The 7,928-nt window shown below is 40.3% G+C and overlaps 1 long non-coding RNA gene across 1 annotated transcript; it reads right to left on the reverse strand.

Moving 5' to 3' along the window:
- Positions 1–478: 478 nt before the first annotated feature.
- LOC131709285 (uncharacterized) lies at positions 479–2,816 on the reverse strand. The gene is made up of 4 exons (XR_009311445.1): positions 2,690–2,816; positions 2,043–2,159; positions 1,040–1,081; positions 479–604 (listed from the first exon to the last, which is right to left on the reverse strand). It is a non-coding gene; the product is annotated as an uncharacterized LOC131709285 (long non-coding RNA).
- Between the last annotated feature and the right edge of the window lie 5,112 nt (positions 2,817–7,928).

The following is a 7,928-nucleotide window of genomic DNA, read 5'->3' on the forward strand; positions in this document are numbered from 1 at the left end:
GTACTGTATGTGTGTCAGTGTGTCTGTGCTGTGTGTCTGTACTGTATGTGTGTCAGTGTGTCTGTGCTGTGTGTCTGTACTGTGTGTGTGTCAGTGTGTCTGTGCTGTGTGTCTGTGCTGTATGTGAGTCAGTGTGTCTGTGCTGTGTGTCTGTACTGTATGTGTGTCTGTGCTGTGTGTCTGTACTGTATGTGTGTCAGTGTGTCTGTGCTGTGTGTCTGTACTGTATGTGTGTCAGTGTGTCTGTGCTGTGTGTCTGTACTGTATGTGTGTCAGTGTGTCTGTGCTGTGTGTCTATACTGTATGTGTGTCAGTGTGTCTGTGCTGTGTGTCTGTACTGTATGTGTGTCAGTGTGTCTGTGCTGTGTGTCTGTACTGTATGTGTGTCAGTGTGTCTGTGCTGTGTGTCTGTGTGCATAACCAATGGAACAGGCCCCGCCCCCAGCCCTGCTGAATTACACAGAATAAGAAGCAGAGACACAGAGAGGGAAGATGCTTCCTATTTTATTTGTTTCTAGACTACATTAGAGGAATTGCAGTTCCAACAAGAAGCCTCTGCTTTTAAACAGGCGAGCGATTCTCCTCCTCTACTGCACGCCTTCTCCTGAAAAAAAAAAAACAGCACAAGCTTGAAATAGAAGAATAACACTGATACATTATAAAATGCATTTAAGTAGAGGAGATTATATGGAGTGAATGGCGTCTTCTGGCTGGTATTATTATTATTATTATTATTTATTTCTCAACAGACGCATAAACGTATACATTATAAACTACATTCAAATACAAAGTCACATGAAGTCAGACCCCAGGCAAGTCTGTTACAAGGATCTGTCCGCTTCCTAGAAAATATTTACATTTCTACTGATGGAGTCGCCTGCCTCGCTGAAGCCACGTTGCTGCTGTTTGTCAAAATGTTCACAATGAAGAATGTTACAGATGCAGGGATGATGTCACTGAAACAGCTGGAGCAACATGTGGGGACTGAGAACTCAATTTAAAAAAAAGAACAAAAACCCGGACACTTTAAAAGACGTACCTTCACCCTGTGCGAATGGAGGAAGAATCAGGATAATGGGACCTTTTGACACAGATGAAAAGAAATACAAAGAGCTGTGAGGGCTAAGTGGAGAAAAACTGGACTACAAATTCATATGCATATTTTTTATAATTATTTTCGTGATTTCAAAATGGAAAATAAACCAAACAAAGATAGTCTTAAACAAAACAAAACAAAAATTCTTAAGTTTATTTATTTCAAATGTTCTTACCTTATTTGTTAATTTGCCAGACACACACACACACACACACAGACACACACACACACACACAGACACACACACACACACACACAGACACACATACACACACAGAGACAGACACACACACAGAGACACACACACACACACACAGACACACACACACACAGACACACACACAGACACACACACACACACAGAGACACACACACAGACACAGACACACACACACACACACACAGACACACAGACACACACACACAGACACACACACACACAGACACAGACACACACACACACAGACACACACACAGACACACACACACACACAGACACACACAGACACACACACAGAGAGACACACACACACAGTAATAACAGTCAATAAAAACATCTTGATGCTTATTTTCTAAACACGGCGCAGTGGTTACAATTTAAACACTATTAAGTGTTTAAAAACTAAACACTTTGATTGAATATGTAAAAAATAAAGTTTAAATTATACACCTGTTCAGACAGCACCTGTAAAACCTCACAGCTCTACCTCTCCGGACTACATGACACCCAAACTTGCATGTTCATTAACTCCCACTTATCTGCCTCCTGCCTTGCTGCTCCCTGCTATTGCTCCTAGTTAGATCTGAATATAAATCCTGTATTTGAATTCACCTGCACTGGAACTGGATATCTGCAGTAGTATTTTGTATAGCTCTTTAATCAACAGATTTGGGGTCTGTGTGGAATGCAGGTCTGCTGTAGATTTAAACACTTTAAATGACGTACCTCTTCCCTCAGGCAGCACTGCGGGTTCATTGCCAGCTTCTCTTTTGCCTCTAAAATAATCTGCTATATTCAAGGTCGGTAGCTTATTCGGAGCTACAAAAAAAAACGTCTCCACAGCTGAAACAAAGCAAGAAAACGTGTCAGCACTGTTCTGGAGAGTTCGACAACACATTCCTACAGGTCACACTCACGCTAGTCACAAAAGTACAAATCGAAGGCCTTTTGGAGAAGAGAAACAGCAATACTAAACTACTATAGTGCTAAAACTATAGGTAAAGATATCATATTAACTGTAGTTTTTATACAGTAAACACTAGAATGGAAACTGCATTGAAATAGTACTACCATAGTAAAAGAAATAGGAACATGATGGTACAGTGTTGGATTACATTATAGATACCACGGTTGTGAAACTACTTTTAGAAATCAAATAAAGTCCTGTAGGATTCCCATGGTGGTGCTACAGTAGGCTGTTGCATTATAGTACCATTAATAGCACATGATGGTACTGGAGCAATCTAGGTAAAGTCCCTGCTTGCTTGCTTGCTCAAGGGTACAGCAGCAGCAGAGCTACCCTGCAGAAACATCTTGGATCAATGTGCAATTCTTTGAAAGAATATAGAAAGAGATGGTAGGATTGTACTCACAGCTGCAGAGGAAAGCCAGGGCGAAAATTAGCACCAGAGTCTTCATCTTGTCTGCTGGTCTTGGGCTGTTCAAGTCGGTGAAGTCAGAGCAGAGAAGCAACCGTATTTATACAGGAATGGGGCTCTGAAGTGAACTCTGTTATCATAATTGTTTGCAAGAATTTGCATAAAAGACAAAATATCTGCAACATTGCATCAATGAGACAGGTGACCTCACCAGCATATCTCATCATGTAAATACTGTAGACGAAGCGGGCTGATGTTTGTCATAGAATTGCCTGGGGTCTGACTTCATGTGACTTTATATTTGAATGAAGTTTATAATGTATACCAGCGAGAAGATGCCATTCGCTCAATATAATCTCTATTTCAATGCATTTTATAATTTACTCTTATTATTATTATTACTCATATAATTGGCTTACTGGAAAATAATTCCGTTGAGGGTTTCTGTGATGTCATAAACTACAAGTCCGTTTGCTTGAGTCGCTTAAAACAGTGTTTCTCAACCCTGGTCATGGGGACCCCACTGTCTGTCTGTCTGTCTGTGTCTCTGCTGGTTTTTGTACCAACTAAGGAACTGCTTTCAATGACTTAATTGAAGCATTAATTGAAAACAATTTGCATAATCGGAGCTTTTTAATAACTTTTTATTCAGCAAAATTATTTTAAAAATGTCAGCAAATCATTTAGTCAAATGGAGTGTTTTTCAATGAAGTAATTGAGAACAGCTCCTCAGCTGGAACAAAAACCAGCAGAAACACAGACAGGCAGACAGGGGGGTTCCCACGACCAGGGTCAGGAAAATACTGCTTCTATACGTTATAAAATGCACTTCTCATAAGAGAATTCATTCATTCAGTGTTCAGACTCCTCACTGTTTAACTCTTTTCTCATTTCTTTCAACTGTTTTACTCATACCTGCACTGTAAAAATAGCACTAGGAAACAAATACTTTGTTAAAATAAGCCATACTAGTAAATTGTATAAAATCGAATACATTAGTAGTCTTTTTGATTTTTTCCCTATGGCAAAAATAAATCTGTTAAGGGAAAGGTTTCATCTGGGTTCTTAAATACCTCGATTGGAAGGTAAAGTTTGGAGAACTTTCATTTAGAATTCTGTAAAGAACCAAAAAAGTCCTGTGTAGGGGACAAGCCAAAGAACTACAAAAAGTTCTTAGAGGAACTGATTGTTCTAAGAGTGACATTTGAAGTACATAGTAGTCATACAGTGTAGTAGCCCATTTATTAAACAGCTGCAATGCTTGTCAGTGTCGGGGCATTACAGCACTCTTTTGTTTAACTTTTGTCAACTTTTCAAATACGACCGGTTTCAAATCATCAGTGCTGCTATTTATTCTTAATAATGCCGTGGAACTCTCACAATGCTGTATTTAAATTAGTAGTATTGCGGCTCTCTTCATCAACATTTATTTTTTATACTTTGTGAATTGTTGTAATGAGAAAGCAGACTGCGCTTTCTTTGCACAGCGACTAAGCCAGTTTAGTACATCTACCCCTTAGAGCAATTTAGTTTTTGCATCTCTGCCTCAGGTCTGTTCAACTTTGAAAACCAAATGAGTCCTTCAGTGAGTCTGTGCTGCTGTCTGAGCAAATTAAGGGAGGCCACGTGATCTCCTCTACTTAAATGCATTTTATAATGTATCAGTGTTATTCTTCTATTTCAAGCTTGTGCTGTTTTTTTTTTTTTCAGGAGAAGGCGTGCAGTAGAGGAGGAGAATCGCTCGCCTGTTTAAAAGCAGAGGCTTCTTGTTGGAACTGCAATTCCTCTAATGTAGTCTAGAAACAAATAAAATAGGAAGCATCTTCCCTCTCTGTGTCTCTGCTTCTTATTCTGTGGAATTCAGCAGGGCTGGGGGCGGGGCCTGTTCCACTGGTTATGCACACAGACACACAGCACAGACACACTGACACACATACAGTACAGATACACAGCACAGACACACTGACACACATACAGTACAGACACACAGCACAGTCACACTGACACACATACAGTACAGACACACAGCACACACACACTGACACACATACAGTACAGACACACAGCACAGACACACTGACACACATACAGTACAGACACACAGCACAGACACACTGACACACATACAGTACAGACACACTGACACACATACAGTACAGACACACAGCACAGACACACTGACACACATACAGTACAGACACACAGCACAGACACACTGACACATGTACAGTACAGACACACAGCACAGACACACTGACACACATACAGTACAGACACACAGCACAGACACACTGACACACATACAGTACAGACACACAGCACAGACACACCGACACACATACAGTACAGATACACAGCACAGACACACTGACACACATACAGTACAGACACACAGCACAGACACACTGACACACATACAGTACAGACACACAGCACAGACACACTGACACACATACAGTACAGACACACAGCACAGACACACTGACACACATACAGTACAGACACACAGCACAGACACACTGACACACATACAGTACAGACACACAGCACAGACACACTGACACACATACAGTACAGACACACAGCACAGACACACTGACACACATACAGTACAGATACACAGCACAGACACACTGACACACATACAGTACAGACACACAGCACAGACACACTGACACACATACAGTACAGATACACAGCACAGACACACTGACACACACACAGCACAGACACACAGCACAGACACATGAATTAGCTTCTCAGCATCAGGCAATGATAAAAAAGACCTAATCTTGGCAATGTTACATAAATAATAAAAGGACACTTTAGTGGTATTGTGAATATGACCCTCAAATCATAAATCAGAATCAATTACAAATCCCAGGTTTCTGGCTTTGGAATTTATATTTGAATTATATTTACCTAAATTCATTTTTATAGAATTTACCAACTCCAATTTCTGCTCCAACTTCAGTCTTACCTGAATTTAACTGCAAAAAATGTTGGGACATCCAGCTTTCCACCTCCGACAGATATGCAATTAAGGTGGAGACAACCGATATATCCCCAGGTTTCACAGAGATGTAAAGTTGTGTGTCATCAGCATCACAGTGAAGATGTACATGGTGTTTACAGATAATCATGCTCAATGGTAGCATGTATAAGGAGAATAGTAAGGGGCCAAGAATGGAGCTTTGAGGTCACCACAGGAGATAGTGGATAATTGTGATACAGAGTCTGCTATTGAAACAAAATTCTACCTGTCCGTAAGATATGACCTCAGCCAGTCTAAAACAGTTCCTGAAAGCCCTATCCAACTTTCAAGGTGATCAGTTAAACTAGCATGATCAATAGTATCAAATGCTGCACTTAGATCTAACAGAACCAGAATGGATATGTGACTGGAGTCTGCGCTCATTAGTAAATCATTCAGCACTTTGACTAGGGCAGTCTCTGTACTGTCACCAGATCTAAAGACTGATTGAAACTTTTCAAGTTCTTGGTTATCACCAAGAAATATATTGCATTGACCAGCTCCCACCATCTCTAAAACCTTAGCGGCAAAAGGTAAATTGGATGGAGGTCTAAAGACACTAGACAGTGTTTCCTGGACATCTTCCCTAATTAAAACAAAGCGTTAGTGTCAACGCTGCAGTTCAGGGTGTTTTTATTGATGAATTAAAAATGAGTATCTGGTAATCTGTAAATAAACAATTAAAAAATAAAAAATATATATATTATGTAACCATAGGATGCAAACATAACACCAAATTCAAGTACTGTGCAAGGATTTTAAAACTGTTGATTCCCTGACCTTGTAGCTGTTTAGCTTGTCATGTGACCCCAAATACACCCATGTGGGAGTGACTGGCTTTTCATAACTCAGAGTGCAGCTGTGACCTCGGAGGGATGATCAAAACTTTGTTTCTGCTTAAGAAGCTGTTTTGAGCCTGTGTACAAACCATAATCAAACCAATTCAAACTGGTTTAAAATCCCTTACTTTTGTTAAAAGTGACATGCTATAACTTCAGGTAAGTGTCACGGAACTCATAATAACACACTATACAATTGGAACACGCAGTTTTTTTCTGATAAGCACGCACCGCGTGTGTGGGGCAGGGTACACACTGTTCCAGTTAAATGGCATGAGCTCTTATTATTTCATCAGCCTTTGTTCCTTTTCATTATACAATCCGTTACTTATGCTTCCCATTTAAATGTTGAAGGAAGTGAGAAATCTTTGAAACTGTAAACATTGTGTGATTTTCCTGTGTAAGCTCTGAATCAACGCAGGGTTAATGAACTCTTAACATCAAGCTGTACATGGCTGGTGCACATCAGTAGTTTGCAATCACCAGTCTTGTCGTTCAGCCTTGTGATGCATGAGTAAAGCGCTTTGCTGCCTGTGAGAATTGAGCAAAACTCGTATCATTGTTCTTAAATGGAACTTCTTGTTATCTGGGTTTCTGCTGACATTGGTAAAGTGAAGAAGAAACGCTTTTAATGTTTAATGTTCACTTTTAATATGCTTTGTCTCACACCATGGATCATGCTAGGGAAATGAGACCAAATTTGGGCAAGGAAATTACATAAGCTAGCTGTATATCTGTGCTGTATGAAGTCATTTATTTGCTTAGAAACTAACATCTCTGTGCCATGCCAGCTAAAAAAAAAACAAGATCTCCGATGCCATGAAAGCTCAGCTCAGAAAATAACATCTACACTGATGCCAGCTCAGCTGAGACCTGTGTGTGAGGTCACTGAGGTGTGTGAGATCACTGATAGCTAAATATTTAAATAAATCTTAAATCTCTCTTAACTAGATTTAACAATTAGTTAAATATTTAACTGGCCGCTAAATCTGAATATTTAACAATTAGCATAACATAATTGTACCTGTGTGTGTGTGTCTCAGTGTGTGTGTCTCAGTGTGTGTGTGTGTCTCAGTGTGTGTTTGTCTCAGTGTGTGTGTCTCAGTGTGTGTGTGTGTCTCAGTGTGTCTCAGTGTGTGTTTGTCTCAGTGTGTGTCTCAGTGTGTGTGTGTCTCAGTGTGTGTGTGTGTGTCTCAGTGTGTTTGTGTCTCAGTGCGTGAGTGTGCGTCTCAGTGTGTGTGTCTCAGTGTATGTGTGTGTCTCTCAGTGTGTGTGTGTCTCAGTGTGTGTGTGTGTCTCAGTGTGTGTGTGTCTCAGTGTGTTTCTCAGTGTTGTCTCAGTGTGTGTGTGTGTGTCTCAG

Source organism: Acipenser ruthenus, chromosome 42, assembly GCF_902713425.1.
Source record: "Acipenser ruthenus chromosome 42, fAciRut3.2 maternal haplotype, whole genome shotgun sequence".
Classification (NCBI taxonomy): Eukaryota; Metazoa; Chordata; class Actinopteri; order Acipenseriformes; family Acipenseridae; genus Acipenser; species Acipenser ruthenus.